Raw genomic sequence first — 18,138 nt, 5'->3', positions numbered from 1 at the left:
GCATCTCTTTTAAATAAGCAAAGAGGGCAATCAAAATATGATTTAAAAGCATATTTACTGATTAACTACTTTCTTATCTATTCTAAACAAACAAGCTGTAAAAACAAAATTTTGAAGCGCAATTTCATAATTTACTTAGTTTCTCGATTCTAATTATTATTATATGATAAAACTGAAATGTGCTTTCAGCTTATTTAGGTTGAAATCGGTTTAGTTTCGAAACTTCTTCTTTTGCAACCGCTATCAAACTTCTTGAGTTACAGATATACTAGGAGTAACTAAAATTTATTTTGCTTTAAAAATAGTAAAGTTAATATCCTGTTAACCAGTTATATTATCAAAACTACAGTTTTTTTAATTTTTTATGTAGCATTAAAGCGTATATATTTCATGAGTTAAAAATATGAGCAAAATCAATATTTAAGTATTTTTTAATCATTAATAATCATTATTATGTATTTTAATTAGAAACTAAATTTTTTTCATCACTAAAAAAATAAGAGAGAATGATTGGAATTGACACGTAGTTAAATATCGCTTTTGGTTACTTTATCTTCGCAATGCAGAATATTTTAACTACTATAGAAAGTTAGGCAAAGCTATCAGATTTAATAAATATTTTATAATATTTGCCCGGAAGATTTTTCCCTTTCACTATCTTACTAAATGTATTTTTGTTAACGATTCTTTTAATTGTAATCTTATTCATATCTCTACAAGCTGCCATATTTTAGTTTTTCAAGTGAATTTTGTTTGCTGTTTATTGTTACGTACTTCAGTACGTAACAATAGTACGTTTATTTCTCTTTAAACATTTATCATGTGTTCTGAAACATGTAAAATTTGTTTATTAAGTTCTTAAGCTTCGAAACATTTTTTACATTTTCTGAAAAAAAAAATTCATGAAAGAATGAAAATTTTTTTTTAGAAAATGAATTTTTATCGAATAATTTAATAGCAGTATCGTTTCCAAAAACTCTGGAAACATTTTACTCATCTTTTTCAAGTGTAAGCTTCCGCATACCGTACTCAGGCATTTTCCTATCCCCCGATTTTGTGTCTGTGTGAAATTAGAGGGGGGAAAATCACGTGAGGTCGAAATATAGCAGAAACAGCTAACTTGTCAAAAAAGACTTTAACGACTAAATATAGGGCGTGCTGCTGAGATATCTATCTGACGTTGTAGAGCTATTGAAAGTCGTTTAAATGTTCTTAAAGTACATTTTATTTTTAGAGCTTTAACCTCCTTTACTTTCGTAGGAAATTTTCGTTGTAATTCTCAAACCATTTGTGAAAAATGTTTTATTTCCTGAAAAAAACTAATAAATTTTATTAAAAGCATAGAGTTACTCTAAGCATAAAGTTTATAAAAGCATAAAGTTCTATGAAACAAGACGAAAATTACTATATAATACAATGTTACATAATACTTATAAAAAAAGAAATATATTGCATATTGCACGAATTAAATATTAATGCAAAGTGTTTAATAAGGAAAGATATGCATATTTGAGAAAGTAATATATGTTATAATTTATTTACAATCCGAGTTTTTTTTTTTCCTTTTGAAAGAGAGAAAGTGATTAAGAATGAGGGGTTATATGTATGACTTTAACTTTAAATTATGAAGTTTTGAAGAAAATATTTTTTTTTTTTAACTATAGTGTAATTCAAAAAAAAGGACAAATAGGTTTTTAGGAAGCTTAATAGCAATAAAATGAAAATATTAATAAAATAAATTTAATATCAATAAAGCAAATTGAATAATAATTCTCCAACTTCAATGAGAAAATTTAGAAAAACGTATTTTTTTAATGTTTTTATGATATATTTTTTTTCCACTCAAAAACTCGTTTTATGTTTCCGAGTATAATTCTAAATACAGGAAAAATATGTTTTATTTACTAAAACTGAGGATACATTAAATGTTGACCTCTTTATTGGTTTTTCAAGGTAAATCCCGTTAGAGAGTGAGCGCTTGCGTGCCAGTTGGCAAACACTTCCATGTTCTTGAAGAGTCTCTCTAATCTCAGGTATCATTAAAAAAACAGCACTAGGTCAGTGACATCGAAAATCAAGCTCACGTTCAGGGTTTGCGTTTTCCTTTAATCTCATAGTAATGCCTTTGTTTTTCTCCTTCTAAGATAGCAATTGGTACAGAAAACATTTTTCTTTTAATCCGGTTGCTTCCTCTCGTGATAAGTCAAAACTATCAAGTAAATGGCTTACTAAATCGTAAGGCGTTTTACATGCATTCGGCAATATCTTAATTGCTTTGTTTGTTTCAAACTTGCATTTCCTTTGTTAAATAATATAGAGATTATTAAAAAACAGTAAATTGTTAGAAATTTCTAGGAAAAAATGGTTAAATAACAATTTATTTTACCTTATTCAAACAAAACAGTTCAATAACCACAAATAAGATGGTATTCCAACTGTTAACTACGAGAAAAACCATTTATTAACTTCTTTCACCTAATATGATTAAGCAACCAGAATTTTATCGCACTAACTAGACCCACCTAATGAAGCCACTTAGTTCCTTGCAGCTGGGTACATATTATAGCCGAAACTGCTAATTTGTCAATCTCATGACCTCCAGAACGGGGGCTCAAGTCCCAGCGTTGACACCACTATATTTTCTCAATTCCCTTCAACACATAAAGAATTTCCAGTGTCCTGCACACCTAAGTTTGTGACCCTGGACTATTAGAATACGATACTCTCATTCACAGATAGATGGCAGCACCATAAAGCTGCTTAATACAAAGAAGTGCAGTATTTCTCATCTCTTACGATGGGTGAAATAGACACATAAACTAATTAAACCACATTTCCCAGTTCATTTGATGAAACACACAACCCCAATCTAACTCCAATCCCATTACTCGATGAAAATCTTCAGTTAAATTTCTTTCTTTTTTTCGGTTTTGAAACCATGCTATGGTTTAAAAACGGTATAGTTTTGTATTCATGGTTTTTTAACTATACTAAACGGCTAGCTGTAAGCGGTTTCAATTAGTATAGTTAAAAAAAATTATCATACACTTTATTGTTAATGTGATGGATAAACTCCTGTCGGTTATTTTACTCTAATTGAAGAAGGAAAATTTTAGTAGTGTAGTAGTATATGCTGTAAATATAATGTAACATTTGCTATACAATAAAATTGAAATTTCACTGTTACTTTGTCATAGAGCCCTAATACTTATTTACTTAAAGAATTTTCAACAAATTTTCTTAACTTATCCTTATGTACTATTGGTACTGAAACTTTAAGTCATATCGTCTCTTGGAGATAATTGTTTGAGTGACATTTTATTTAACTTCTTGGCTGTTTATTTTAGGTAGATCCATCAAAAATTCCAACTGCTGTTGATATTATTGATATTTTTGTTTTAAATTTTAATTTGTCATATGTGGTCATATAAATTATGGAAGCTTTGAAGACCAATACTATTAAGAATCATTCTGTGCATTGAAGCGTAAATGCTCTTTATTGAAGGTTGGGCTCGCTGGTCCATAAATCCATTGAGTATAACGATTTATGGATTGTAAAGGTCTCTGAAACTCGATATTTATTCAATAGAGAAATAAATAAGAAATAATTCTGTAATGTAGCAACAACCCTGCTTAGTTCATCAACAACGGAACCTACAAACCCTGCTTTACAACAAACCCTTCTTAAAAATTCCACGAATAATATTCACTTGTAGTAAGTGGACTATCATTTTCACTATCTTTAGCTAAGTATGAAAAGATTTCTTTTTCTCATTTTGGTGTGAAAATTATTTGTTTAACTAACTGCAACATTATTGGGCTCTAGTATTTAAAACTGAAGAGTATAATTTTATGCGATTGAAACCATTATTTATCAAATGTGCATGCTGTATAGTCTTATATTATGCGATTCTTACAATCAGTATATGGATTTTTTTTTTTTTTTTTTTTATGTGTGAATTTAGAAGAAGCACAACGAATCATTACTAACATCTCAAGAAAGCAACTCTTTTTTATCTAGATTTTAAAGCGTTATGAACTCTCTTTGTTTCTTTCCATTACAAAAACTCCCATTTCTTACAAACATATTTTAAATTAGAGAAAAATGAAATTGTATATTAATAGTATTATTCAGCTGTCTATATGCTATCATTATTTACTATTAAGTAAAATAAAAAATAAAAAATTTGCAAATTGACATTAAGGTTTTTTTTAATTATTATAATTAGAATATTTTATTTCTATTAACTTAAGAGGGCGTTATACCGCCGGAGAAAATCTTCATGACAAATTTTCTTTCATATACGTCAGTAATTTAAATTTAAAATAAAGAAAAGATGAATTCAGATAAATCAAGAATAAATTATGAAGTTCCAAAAGCTGTTTTATTTTCTCCTTCGAAATATCGAATTGCGTCAAACGAATTTTATGACAGGATAACTTTCTTACTCTAAGGATTACAGGATTACTTTATTACTCTAAATATTAGCTGATAATTCTCTAGTAATTTCTTCGCAATCGGATATTTAGAAAAAAAGTAGCATTTGAAGCTTATTAGTTTACCTTTGTTTTATCTGAACTCATTAATTTTTATACTTTAAATTTCAAATTATTAATGTAATTGAAAGAGAATTTGCCATGAAGGGTTTCTCCCGCAGATAAAGAGTCCTCAAAATAAAATGTCTTTAAAGAAATTTTTTACATGGATAGTTGTTTCCCCTTGTGTTAAAATTAAGTAAATTTTGCAGTCAAATTTTTTTAAAGAATATGTTAATATTATAGTTGTCGAATTTATATTCTACTGAAATAGCACTGTCTTTTCACCTTAAAGATAACCTTCATATCTTTTTAATTAATTAATAATATTTATTTATAAGCAAAAGATTATAGTTTTTGGAGTAAACTATTTTATAAACGGGTCCTTTTTTGACTGAACTTGGACTAATTTTATGTTAAAATAAGTAAACAATCAAAAATAAGACACATCAAAAAATTTGATTTGTATTTTAAACAAATAGAATTATTATTCTCCATTATTCTAAGCTTTTTTTTGATAAAGGACAATAGTTTATTTGAACTAAATAATTTAATCGAACTAATCTTGTCTCTTAGAAATTTTTTAATTATGTTTATTCCTTTGAAATTAGATTCTCCAAATTTATATTTACCCATAGTTTCATTTAAATATAAATAACTAATTTGAAAAGATTAATTGTTTAGTGACAAAATAATGTTCTCCGAGGCCATCAAGCAAATAACAGATTGAAAATGTATAAAAAAATACGAAGAAAAACATGAGGATATTTTTTCTTTTAAAAACAACATCACATCAGACATTAAATTATATTTTCGATGTTTGCTACATCCCTGCTAAACATGTTAAGCAAATTATTTGTGCGATTAAAATAAAGAGCGATTAATGTCAAACTTCAAATTTCTTTTAACTAATGAACGAGATTTTTAGATTTCTTGGTAAAAATATTGCGGTTTTCTGTCTATTCTTGAAATCTTTGGCTTTGATTCGGTTATTCTAATAAAAAAGATTAAGACTGAGTTCAACCAATTACACAGCTGTTCTTTAAGCATTGATAGTGATCCTTCTTAGGTTATATTAATTTTTTTTTAATATTGAGAAATATGATATGCAAAATTACAAGAAAAAAAATTAGGTTAATAAATTTTGTTTTGCTTTCTCTTTATTAATAAAATCGTAAGCACCGCCACTGCTTTGGGTGTTCAGCTTAATGTTACATATTATTTTGCAGTGTTAAAACTAAATGACTAACTTGAAATTATGATGGTGGTTAGAAAATTTATAAAGTGTACAATGAAATATTAAAATATTCGATAATTAGTTTGAGAACTATGACTACAGAAAAGCGCATCATGCGCTGATGGGGAGCAACGATGGATTTGAAATTTGATATTCTAAAAGAATTATGTTTAAATATGAACTTAACACCAGTTTTTTCTTCTTCTTTTTCTTAAAAAAAATTCCAATTTTTTCCAAAGTTATTACAATTTCAGTGCTTCTTTCAAGAATTCTTTTCACGCTTTTTTTGTTTTACTTTACACTCGGTTTACCAGCGCAAAAACTATAAAATAACTTGAAATTACAAAGTTTTATAGAAACATGCAAAAAAAAAAAAAAAAAACTAAATTGTAAAAAAATAACATTAGATATAGTTCGTAAAATATTAACTGTTAATTTCGGAGGAAAAAAAGATATATCACGTGAACCATTTTTCAGTTCGTAAAAATGCAATTACAAAGTTGAAATTTGACGAGAGCTGAAATGTCTATTTTCATTTAATGTGAGTTTGACTTAAGTTGAGTTTTTACTTAATGTGAGTTTGTTTTTTCGATACTTCAACAATGTAAAGTGCCTTTTCGCATTTTTTTACTTCATTTTCTTTAAATAATAACTATATATCCATAGTTTTAGAAGCATTTAACTCTCTCGCGATCTTTATTTTATTACCTTGCGCTTATGATGTCAAAAGAAATAAGACTTGTTATAAAAAAAAAATAAAGAAAAGAATGAATAAGCATAATAAAAAAAAGGAAAGTGAAAGGTAAAAAGTGGCCAGATTAATATTTGTATCAAAATTTTTAATAAAATAAAAGGCTCAAGAAAGATTTCTGTTTCGAATTCGAACTGCTATATGATACTAAGTTATCGTTATATGTTGTTATCAAGTAAATTTTTTCTCATTCATGACTTTTAATTGTGTCTCACGTTCTTTACTTTTAAGTTTAATTTTTTTTTTCCAAGTAGATTTGATTATGTTTCAAATATGGATATTCCTTCATGTCATAACGATTAACTTATTTACAAAATGTTCAAACAAAAAAGCATAATAACTAAGTATTTTAGAAGCAATATGATATTTTTAATCGACTTTGAAGAAGAAAAAAACAATGATGAATGAGGGGTTTGGTGAGGGAGGCGAACAAGAGGCGAAGTCTTTTAGAGCTATTTAGAGCTGGAGTAAATAAAATACATAAAAAAATTAAATTCATGAAACTAATAAAATTTTGAGAAGAAAAAAAAACTTTAAAGAATGGGAAATAAGAAAAATGTTTTATTAAATAGTTCCATTTATCCATTTCTTCAATATTTATAGATTGGTAACCTGCTTTAAAATTTCAAATTCTGAAAAAAACGTATACATACATAAGAACAATAATATAAAGCACTAAAGAACTGTGTTTAGTTTTTCATTACTTAATGATCAGCTTTTTTATACTTAGATTTCAGAATTTTTTTCATTCAGCTTTCAGCGCTGTACAGATTCTCTTTATATCATGGGCTATGAAGATGTAAGGATTATTTAAGAAAAAACACTTCGATATTTTACAAGTAGGGTCGACCGAATATGGGAAGCGGGGGGAAAAATGAACAAATAAGGTTGTTTATTTGTTTATAAATATTTTCTAGAAAAATAAGTTCTCAAACTTCATTATAAAATTTTATTTGCTTAAAGACATGTATAAGTCAGCTAATTAGAACATAGGATACTTTGATGACAGCTTTTTAGCACGAATTATTTTTCCACGAAATAAACTTCCACGAAATGAAAGCATTTCTTCACCAACCTGGCGATCATTACAACTAACCAAGTGCGTGTATGAGTGTGGGAATCCTAGGGGCAATCTTCTTAACTAGATGCTTCTGAAAATAATATAAGGATGTAATCAATAACGGAGGAAAGAAGCCAATTAAAACAAAATGCAAAATAAATAAATAAATAAATGGAGGATGTATATTCTAAGAATATTTTATATCCATTTTTACGCATTATAAATGTATTTCATGTATTTCATTTATTATAAAACTTTACTAACTCAGTTTAAAAAATTTTGTCCTAAATCTTCGATTGGGTAGTCCCTTTTATCGAATGCCAGGGGCCGTTGATCCGTTTACTCCCCATCACTGATTTATTTTCCTCAGACCTCTTAAAAACCAACGAATAACTGGTTTTTGAACCCCAAACTTTTTTTTTTAAGAGAATGACCAAAGTTACTTCTGCGGCGTCTCCAAACTGACGGTATTATAAATATTTATGGGCATAAGTAAATATTACTCAAATTTATAATTTTTTCTGAAAGTTTAATCATTATTTTGATGCTTGTAAGAAGCTGCAAAGAATCTCAAAATAAAAATCATAATTGCATTCCTTGTACGGTTTGCTGTAAAAATGTTTAAAAAATAAGCTAAGTTTTTATTTTATTTCTCGTCTCGAAAAAGTATTTCTTTTTTCCTGTTCATCGCCTCCTCCTCATTGATTGTAAACATGTTAAATATTTATATTTTTCTAAACATGTTAAATATGTATTTTACACAACACAAGTTTATTTGATTAAATTATTTTAAGTTGAATATAATTTAGCCGATTCGTGATAATACTAAGTTACATAACTACAACAAAATTTAGTTTATTTAACAACATTAAAGCCATTTTTAATGGTTAATAAGGAAAAGAAAGATAAGGTTAAAATGATTAGGAACGGGAAAGAGAATCTTTATCATTTAAATGTTTGAATTTCAAATGTGTTTTTTTTTCTTTTCTTTTTTTAATTCTGCATAATACAACAACGTACAATTAATTTTAACTTATTATACGCTGCCCCATAAGTTAATTTTCTTCCTGAATAAAAATAATAAGGAAAAATGAAAGACAGATGATAAGGGAAATAACGAAATACTGGGTGTAAGCGTTAAAAAAGTATTTAAGTTTAAATTTGTAAATTACTCTATACTTCTCTTTGCAATTTTTCGATATTGCTCTCATTGATAAAAATGAAAGATAAAAAAAAAAAAGAAGAAAATAATACTAACTTACTGATTAAAATGTTTAAAATGGTATTTTAGATTTCATTTGGCTCCATTGAAAAAAGAACAAACTCATCTTATCTAAAACATCAAAAAAATATTAACAATTCATAATTTTTTTTATTAGGAAGCAAATAACACATCCAATTCACATGTCTCAAAATCAGTGAAAGTTTTATTTTTTATTTTTTTATTCGAATAAAAAAAAGTATAAAAAGGTGAGGAGAAAGGAATATAAAAAAAAGCTTAACTCTTATGTTATCAACCGACTAAAAATGAAATAAAAAAAGAGGGTGATAAAAAATAGCAGATAAAAAAAAGGGGGGAAATAAACTCTTGAAAAAAATCATTGAAAAAAGTGCGATCCAATCCTTCCTGGTGTGCGAGAAGCTGTGCCAATGCCCCAAACCAAGGCCGATTGCGAGCATTGCCTCATAGAGACCGTTAACCCCTTGAAGCAACAACACGTGCCCGTTATGTGTGGCAGTCGGCAAAGAAGCTCAAATTTTTTTTCCAATTTTTTGTTGTTTTATTTGAGATGTATCTAATATTCGACCTTGGTTTATATCTTCAGACGGCCTTGTCCCCGTCTTGATGATGACCGCCTGTGGTAGTGATTACGAAAGGGTAGACGAATTTTTTTTCTTCTTTTCACTTGTGGAAAGCGGAAGTAAATTTCGCTTTCATAAGTGAAAAAAATGAAGCATGGAAAGCAATTTTTAACTTTTTTTTTCTCCATTGTTCAATTTATTTCCTTCTCTTTTTATTTACTGATTGCGAAATGATGTGTTTCTTGCCTTTAACACGCATCCTATCAGTTTTTCAACTAATAAAAATTTTAGAAACAATAAGCAGTATTTTTGAAAAAATAAAATTATTTGCAAAAAGGGAATTGTGTATTTTTTTAAAGTGCTTTACATTGGTTTTTTCAAGTAGTATAAGTTTTAAAACGATAAACGGTGTTTTTGGAGGAAAAAAAAACGATTGCTGACATAAAACTCTATATTTTGAGAAACTTTTTTCTTAATAAGTTTCCTAGCTAACATTATTATCAAAACAATAAGTAGTATTGTTGTCACAAAAAATTTAGCTGAAGTTACAGTTTAGCTGTAAATTTAGAAAGAAGATTCATTAATTTGAAATTTTAAAGTAATATTTAATGCAAAACAAATAGTAATTTTAAGGAATTAATTTATTGAAATTTAAAAAAAAGAAAAAAAAGAAATCATCATTGCGGAGGGGGGAGTAGCTTTTCGTTGCAGTTTTTGATCAAATAAAATACCCATTGTTCATAGTAAATGTAATTAGTGACTGTGATAAGATGCTTTTTCGGGGAAATGGCGACATTCTGGAGGCATAATTACTTAAAAATACATCCTACTTTAGTTAGTTCCTCCACTATAGTATAAAATACATCTTTAGCCACTTAATCATCATCTTTAATAATAAACACATTGTTATCAAAAATTTCTAAAATGAAGTGATTTTTAGTCACTTTAAAGTTTAATGCGCATCGAAAAGTTGCCTGATACGCATATAGAAATTTGCACGATATCATGTTTCGATGTACCAATTACGTTCTAATTTGAATCAGTTTTTCCTGAGAATGTAGTCAACATCTATTTTTTCTTCTTCATATATTTAAGAAGTTTTATTAAAGCTTTTCTCATAACGCAAATTTTACTTGAAAAATTTATCTAAATTGGAAAATTAACATAAAATAAAATCAATTAAGTATTACGAATGTCTGTTACATCACTTTAACTTTTTCTTACCAAGTTAAACTTACTACAAAGCATTTGTTTATATTTAACCAACTAATAATTTAGTTAAGTTTTACGTTACATTTGGTTTAAATAATTATCTTATTTATTTAATTATTTTTTTATTTATTTCATTATTCTTGTTTATTTATTTGTAAGAAATTATCTTTGAGGGAATTCTTAAAATAAATGCAAGTACATATACATTTTAGAAGAGTTAATCAATTTTTAATTCTATGTGTATTTTTAATAAATAAGTTTCTTAAATAATTCATTTATTAAAATATATCGCTCATGGACTGCAATAGCGGTACAACTCAAAAAATCATGTTTTGAGATAAGTGGGTTTAAAGTTTTCATTGCTAAGGAAAATGCACAAGAAATGTTTTAGTTTGTATAAACGAAGATTACCTTCAAGTTGAATGATGAGTTGTGCTAGTATTGCTGCTGATGAAAGGAGTGTGTATTTTCATATTTACATCTGTTCTTAGACTAAAGCGCGTGTTTTTTTTTTATAGTTGTGCCACTATTGCAGCCCATGAGCGATATGCTGAATTTTAAAATTCAGCATTGATGTAACTATATTTCTCATAGATTTAGTATAGAATATTCATCCATACAGCTGATGGATTCATAAAGGTGGGAATTCTGAAAGAGTTAGAAGGAAAAATGGTTACATAAAATGTGCAACATATTGACGTAACTCATAGGTAGGCAAGCTTGGTTCAAATAACACAAGTTGCAGATGAGAGGGGGAAAATGTCTAACTTTGTTTTACCCGCCTTATAGGCAAAAATGTTGACCCACTTTGGGCACCCCAGCCTAAAGTCTAAATTTGACTTACCTCGAAATAGTCTGAAATGAGGAGGGATCGTTGCAGCGTACAGGTCAAAGGGTTCTTTTTTTTTTTCTCCAGCTTTACCTTCTTAGGTTTAGAGGGAAGAATCAAACCTTCCGCTTACCTGGCTACAATCATGTTGGTAAACTCCTGGTGGGTCGGCTGTGGTTTACGAAGGTGGAAACGATAGGGGTTCGAATTTTATTTATTTTTTTATTTATAAGTAGATAGCCAACAAATATGTGTAGTAAATTTTTATCATGCAATATGTTTTTATTTATATTATTTTAATAACTGGAATGCAAATACTTATTATTTCTTATTATTTTATAATACTTGAAAGTTTTATTTATTTAGGTATCAATTACCTATTGAATTCAAAAATTTAAGCATAGATGTTTTAGAGCTAAATTGCTTTATTATCATATGTATTAATATATCTGGTTGGTAATATTTTAATAAAACTTTAATTAAATTGCAGTTATGATCTGGTCTAAGATTGAGTGCACACTGAAAATTGTGCTGCGATTGTGCACAATTTAAAGCTTTGATTTTCGCTCTGTAACACAAATACTTTGTTAAATCATAACATGAAAAAAAATTGGAATCGTATTTTAAGCGGCAAGCATGTGCTTTAAGTTCTAATTGTAATATGTAGAAGAAATTGCTTGAAGAATAGAATTAAATTTTTACTGCATTATATAAGGATTTTAAAGCATTTGAAATAATAATTTATTTTTTTAAATTTAAGAACTATTTTGTAGAAAATTGTGGAAAGTGACTAAAGAGAACGTACAAATAAGCAAACATTATTCATATGGAAGAGAGAAATTCAAATTTATACAATTACCACAATTCTTTGACAAATATTATGATGTTAGACAACTTAAAACTTACTTTCTGAGAAGGAACAAAATATTCATGTTTAACTTTAGTTCATGACTTTAATTTTCAAATGTAATTTAATATTTACTATTCCCTGACAAATGAAATATGTTAAAATGCTTCGAAGTTTATAATAAAATGTTTATTTTTCATATGCTAGAGATTTGAACATAATAACTTGATGATAGTTTAAGAGACTAAGTAAAAACCGTTTCAAATAAAAGTAATAAAATTATTTTCTGTATAAATTTTTTTATATCGTTTTGAGAGAATGGATTTAGAAAATAAAAAAAGCACTGTTCAGCTATTAATCAGAGTTGCATCTGTTGACATGCAATTATTCAATAATATTTAAGTTAATTTAATCGTATGAAATGTTAGTACCACTCAAATTGTACATTGCTAGCTTGCTGGTTTAAAATGATGCAAGCATATTAATTTTAGAACGATTCAAGATTTACACACACGTTGAAAAAAATTCTGGTAAAATTACACTGTACTGTATGGTAATCACATTTCTAGGAAAAGAAATAAATAAACAAAAAAAGCATAATTATAGTAAAAAATGCCAAAAGATGCCGTATTAAACCACTCATTTGGTAATTTTTCCTTTCATATGGTAACAGTTTATTAGTAATTCTGGTTTTTAAAATTATAGCTCTTATTATACCTCATTTAGTAAATACATAATTGAAAAGTAAATTTGATCAAATAAATGGTTTTTATGTAATTTTTTAAGGTATCATAATAAAATTATCAAATTTGAACACAATTACCAAATTTTATTGCAGATTATAGAACCATCTTTAATTTTTAGTTTTATCAAAATTATTACCAAAGCACTTTAATAAAAATTACCGAGCTCTTCGGTATTCCCATTGAGATAGAAATGCGGTAAATTTTACCATATTCTGGTAGTTTTGACAATACTTTTTTTTCTCTGTGTGGTATCAGTCTCCTTTTCAGTTTTTTTTCTCAGGGCATCATGATAAAATTACCGAATTTTACCGCAGTTATCAAATTATATCAGCCATTATAAAAAAATATTTTATTTTGTAATTATACCAAAATTATCACCGTAAAGCTTCGATAAAAAGTACCGAGCTTTTTGGTGTTTCCATAGAGCCAGAAATGCGGTAAATGTTACCGTATTCGTATAGTTTTAACCATACTTTTTTATCAATGACAAAACGTTTTTCCCCCCACTTATTTATACACTTTCAGGGATTAAGAAGAGGTAAATACCACAGTTTTAGCTATTTAAAGTTCATATATTATAGCAGCCATTCTGCACCAAAGTAATTTTGAATTTTTCCTGTAAAGTTTACAATGTTTTTTCTTTTTTTTTTTTCTTACTAAAAACTGTTAAATTTATTTACACGTTTAAATTATAATGTAAAAGTATTAAAATTATACCCAAATAAGAAATAGTTAGAACTGTTTAGATTTAGTTTGTTTACTTTTAATTTATAACATAAAAATATTAAAATTATATTTAAATAACAAGTAATAGATTTAGAGACTGTTTAGATACGATCTCCATGTTTAAAATATATATAAAAATATTACAATAACAATTATTAAAAACTGTCTAGTTTACAACTTCAACTCTTCATTAAGAGTAAATTTCTATTTAAGGCAAGTACATGAATTAAATTTATAATTTTTTTCTTTCACATGTAATAAATATATAAATAAAAGGAAGAGATTATTATAAAATTTTGTTCGTAACTTTAACTCATAACACAACATAAAATTGAAAACTCATTAAAACAAACATCAACAGAATTTTTCAGTGCAGTATTCTACTCTATTTTATGCTTCTCATTATGTATTATTCAGTTATGAAACTCAAATTTTATAAAAAAAATATAGAGATAAATATATAAGTAAATATATTTTTAATATTATTATTATTAATATATTATTATTAATATATCATTATTAATATATTATTATTAATATGTTATTATCAATATATTATTATTAATATATTATTTTATTATTGATATTATAACATATATATTAGGACTGATTTTTTTTTCGGTTTTGGCATTATGAGCTTGTTTATTTTCTGTAGTTTCGTTTATTCTTTTTTACATTATATGTTGTAAAGTAGATGAGTTATTTTAAATTCGTTAAGTACAATTAAGAGTTAGTTTAAATTCGTTAAGTACAATTAAGATTTATTTTATAATCGATAAGAATTATAATTGATACAGTTTTGTTCTTCTGCTAATGATAACTCTCACACTTTTTACTACTTAAAAACATAGTTACTGCATTCAAATAATAAAATTAACTGTTCTTTAACTTTCTTTAAGTTGGGTTAAAGTAATACTTCAATTAAGGTAATTCAAATTAATTTTTGTAAGTTTTAACGTTTGAATTAAGCATGAATGTTAATTTTTCTTAAATTTGAAAAAAAGATTTAAAATATTACCATGTATGATTGAATAGCGAAATTTAAAAATAAGGACTCAATATGGTGTGAAACTTCATAAGTTTTTGTAATTTTCATAAATTCCTCAAAGCAAAAATATAAAAGATCATAGATATTTCGATGCATAACATTTTGGAAAACTAATCAATAAATTTTTTTTGTCATAATAATATAAAAATTGAGAATTTTAGAAATTAAGTAATTTTTAAAAAAATTATGGTTTTCGTCTGCATCTAATACAAGATGAAGTAAAAATCTTAATTATTATTTACTATTAGTATCATTGGCACAAAAAACTACGAGGTGCAAAGCTTTAGGATGATATTATTTTAATTCTTTTGAAGGTTAATGCAGATCTCGTGAAATTGTTTAAATGACCTTTTAATATTAATACAAATTGTAACTTTTTTATTCTTTTAGAATCTTTAGAAGCGATGAAGCATTGTACCGTAACTTTACCCGGCAGGAAGATAGTGAGATTGAGACCGATGGCCTGATGAAAATGTAAGTTTTGATTAATCTGATTGTTTGAACTGATTCCTTATTTCTCTATTGCAGAATATCCATAAACAATTCAACTCAATCTTTCTAAGGAAATAAAATGTGTGTTATTTTTTCTTGCTGTATCAAGTCTCAAACCCTCCGCATGCCAAAAATAAACAATGCCAAAAATTGTATTAATATAACCACCCCGGCAAGAACAATGTCATAACTCTAAAGTGCAGCATTTGAGAAAAATCAACTAAAAGAATGCAATAAAACTCATCCTGAAATTGCACAATCTTGAGCTCAATCTAGACATGAGACACTTTTTGAGCTTGGTACATATTTTTTATTGACGTAACCTCGAAATTGCCGTTCTTTGACTTGTGTCACTTTTCCTGCCTAGGTGCGATATATATATATATATATATATATATATATATATATATATATATATATATATATATATATATATATATATATATATATATATATATATATATATATATATATATATATATATATATATATATATATATATATATATATATATATATATATATATATATATATATATATATATATATATATATATATATATATATATATATATATATATATATATATATATATATAGTTCAAAATGAAGAATAAAACAAAGAAAAATTAAAGACATATGAAAAAAGGGGGGAAATAATAAGTAAAAAAGTAACAAACAACAGTATTAAAAAAAAATAAATAAATAAAGAATGAAATTTTATTTAAAAAACCGGAAAAAAAAGATGTAAGATTATATCTTTTTTCCCCAGTTTTTTAAATAAAATTTCATCCCTTTTTTTTTTTTTCCCTTTAATACTGTTGTTTGTTATTTTTTTACTTATTATTTCCCCCCTTTTTTCATATGTTTTTAATTTTTCTTTGTTTTATTCTTCATTTTGAACTTATCTAATGGGTTCTGTTTACTTACAGCTTAAGCGCAATAAATGAGACTTGTTGTTTTTCTTTACTTTCTTCGTGTTTTCTTGTGTATATATATATATATATATATATATATATATATATATATATATATATATATATATATATATATATATATATATATATATATATATATATATATATATATATATATATATATATATATATATATATATATATATATATATATATATATATATATATGCATACATACATATATATATATATATGTATCATCTGCCGGAATTTTGCTTCTTATAAATGATGAAATAAAATGCAATATGCCAAAAGGAATATCCTAATATATATGCATTTTTATAATGACGTTATATTTATAATATAAACGAGCATGATTGTTCCCTTCTTCAGCTATCCATCTAAGCATTTTTGAAGATTTATGTTTAAGTTTAGCAAAAATAAATTATCAGCAAATATTGATCGCTGATTTCCTAATTATCTATATCTGCATTTTTTTTTTTTTTTTTAACTTGTATGCATAGCGTTACTTTTTGAAAAGCCTATGCTCAAATAGTTCAAGCAAAAACAGATAATTTACCATAAAATAAATATTAAAATGCATTTATTTTAATAACTAAAAGAGAGGAATATATTTAAATATCAAGAGAAAAAAAAATTTAAGAAATTACGTTTTTTACTCCGTGCCGATTCATGTCAAGCAAATTATTTATGTTTGATTTTTTTACCAACTTAATCAGAAAAAAAAATATTTTGACAGAATCCAAAACTCAAATGAATACATTGAATTTCGAAGATATAAAGTCTCTTTCATTACCTACGTAAAACTTCATGTTCCTTTTTTCTATACCAGTACATTACTATCTTTTTTTATTACTGTAATTAGATACCGTAAATATTCAAATATGATCTTAAACATATTCAAGCAAACTGAAGACTCGTGAAAGGTTAGAATACCAATATCATGTCTTTTTGACAAAACTTCAATTACACTTTAAAATTTATTTAAACTTTCGGTAATAAATATTATTCATCTTTAAAAATACAAAGTGTGATAAATATTTTTATATTCAATGTTATTTAAAACAGATTTAAATAACTTCATGAATTTTTTTTCGGTTTATTTATTCAAATACCAGCTTTTAAGCTAATGATAGATGCTGCTGCATTAAGCGTTGAGCTAAATGTTTTTGGAAATAGACTCTTGAATTTATTGTTAGACCATATATTATTAAAACAAACATATGTAATAAAAGAGCATGCAAAATCGTTTTAGAATCTCTTCAACAATATATATACCAAACGTTACGTAAATTGTTCTATAATAACCATTACTAATATACATTTTTAAAATTCTTGTCGAAAATAGGATAGAGAAAACAAAAACGTTATTGAAATGTAACAAATTATCAATTAGAAGGCAGGATTGAAAACATCGAAAACCGTTTGGTAAAGGTACCAAAGAGAATTTAAAAAGCGATTATTAGGAATAGTTTTAAGTACCCCTCAACAATAAAATTAAATTTGATGTTTTCAAACTACCTTCTTCACTAGTGATTTTAAAAATTCCAATAGCGTTTTTTTCTTTTTCTGTTCACTTTAATACAAATTTGCGACCCCGAAAATGCATTCTTTTTTACTTTATTTTTTGTAAGGATTCACAAATATATATTAAGAGCGATTTATACTGAACTATTTATGCATCTATAAAGTAAGCCAAAAGTATCATGCAAAGTATAGTTTAACAATGAAACACATTGCAAACACATTCTGTTCCGAAAAACGCTATTAATGTGTAATATTGTGAAAAAAAAAAAAAAAGGTTTGGTAGAATACACTGCCATCTTCAGAGATACATATCTTAAAAGTATTTAAATTGGGATTAACTTTCGTATAAACTAACTTTCGTATGTTTTCGATTGTTTTTTTTTCTTGT

The 18,138-nt window shown here is 26.1% G+C and overlaps 1 protein-coding gene and 1 long non-coding RNA gene across 2 annotated transcripts in view; one reads left to right on the top strand and one right to left on the bottom strand.

The window, feature by feature from the left end:
* LOC107453167 (uncharacterized) overlaps positions 1-18,138 on the top strand; it is a 175,894-nt gene that overhangs the window by 82,714 nt on the left and 75,042 nt on the right. Inside the window, exon 2 of the mRNA XM_043040517.3 lies at positions 15,186-15,269. The gene's annotated coding sequence lies outside the window, so the exon portion shown is untranslated. The remainder of the gene's footprint in view (positions 1-15,185; positions 15,270-18,138) is intronic.
* LOC107453450 (uncharacterized) overlaps positions 7,460-18,138 on the bottom strand; it is a 103,654-nt gene continuing 92,975 nt past the window's right edge. Inside the window, exons 2-3 of the long non-coding RNA XR_015434643.1 lie at positions 8,847-8,917; positions 7,460-7,675 (exon numbers count right to left, since the gene is read on the bottom strand). This is a non-coding gene — a long non-coding RNA (uncharacterized LOC107453450). The remainder of the gene's footprint in view (positions 7,676-8,846; positions 8,918-18,138) is intronic.

Source organism: Parasteatoda tepidariorum, chromosome 6 (genome assembly GCF_982258835.1).
Source record: "Parasteatoda tepidariorum strain Cologne lab strain chromosome 6, Ptep-v5.0, whole genome shotgun sequence".
NCBI lineage: Eukaryota > Metazoa > Arthropoda > Arachnida > Araneae > Theridiidae > Parasteatoda > Parasteatoda tepidariorum.
The sequence above is the reverse complement of the archived record's forward strand: the minus strand, read 5'-3'. Positions and strand labels throughout refer to the sequence as shown.